This window comes from Odontomachus brunneus, unplaced genomic scaffold (genome assembly GCF_010583005.1).
Source record: "Odontomachus brunneus isolate Ranch 3 - 2012 unplaced genomic scaffold, Obru_v1 Obru_scaffold_149, whole genome shotgun sequence".
NCBI lineage: Eukaryota > Metazoa > Arthropoda > Insecta > Hymenoptera > Formicidae > Odontomachus > Odontomachus brunneus.
Genome location: NW_022639599.1, coordinates 688278 through 689323, shown reverse-complemented (window position 1 = coordinate 689323; position 1046 = coordinate 688278). Strand labels below are relative to the sequence as shown.

The following is a 1046-nucleotide window of genomic DNA, read 5'->3' as shown; positions in this document are numbered from 1 at the left end:
TATATATATATATATATATATATATATATATATATATATATATATATATATATATATATATATGTATGTATATATGTATATACAGGGTATCCCATTTTAAAAGTTGCACTAACCCAAATAGTCAAATCTGCTCAAGCAAATTTTGCCCAACACTTGATTACAAATTTTGCTGCCAAAATGTCATCAAATTGGACATAACATCTGCTAAATCAAAGGTTGTTGGCAAATTGGCGCCAAATACCGAGCAAGGTTTGTGCGGCGCAGTTTGACGTCAAATTGATGCCAAATACCGAACAAAGCTTGATGAAATCTAACACCGAATTGACGCCAAATACCGGCCAAAGTTTGTGCGGCGTAGTTTGACGCCAAACTTTGCTCGATATTTAGCAACAATTTGGCGTTAGATTTTGTCACCAAGCTTTGCTAACAAAACCCAAGCATATTGCGGACATAAATGGCATCGGATTTGCCATCAAGTTTTGGTCATATTTGGTGTCAATTTGGCGACAATTTGGTAACAAATTGTTTGCTGGGAAAATATCTTCAGAAAAGCATTTTCAGAAAAAATGTTTCAAACAAAAGTTGTAAGGTTTGAAGAGGGGTATCTGAAGGTGACCTTGACTTTGATCTTGGCGGCCATTGTCAAGGTATTTCAAGGTCCACTTCGATTTCTTAAATAGGAACCCCTTTTTTTGACAGCAGAAATAAAAAGAGCGGAAAATTTTATGTTCAGATATGTAGTCATGTCATTGGGTCAATGTGATCTGTAGTGGTCAATGCTGACGTTTATTAGAAAAGCGTTCACGATACAATCGTGCTACTGCGCGTAATTACCACGACATTCTCCAAGAACTAAAAAAATATCAACTATTTTGTTTCACGTGTAATCTGACAATTATTCAGTGATAAAAAAAGAAAATATGTTTGAAAACCAATATGAATAATCCTAGGGGTTATAACATCTTTTTAATATATTTTAATATAGTTTTAATATATATCTATATTTTTTTAACTTGATTAACTACTTAGGGCAATAACTCTATCCA

The 1046-nt window shown here is 33.3% G+C and overlaps 1 protein-coding gene across 4 annotated transcripts in view; it reads right to left on the bottom strand.

Annotated features, from left to right (window-relative positions):
* The window catches only part of LOC116850582 (putative ATP-dependent RNA helicase TDRD12), a 10280-nt gene that overhangs the window by 6282 nt on the left and 2952 nt on the right, over window positions 1-1046 (bottom strand). Inside the window, exon 1 of one of the 4 annotated variants that reach the window (XM_032829044.1) lies at window positions 114-1012. The exons of the other annotated variants lie outside the window; for them this stretch is intronic. The gene's annotated coding sequence lies outside the window, so the exon portion shown is untranslated. Of the gene's footprint in view, window positions 1-113; window positions 1013-1046 lie in introns of those variants that run through there. 4 annotated transcript variants of the gene reach the window in all.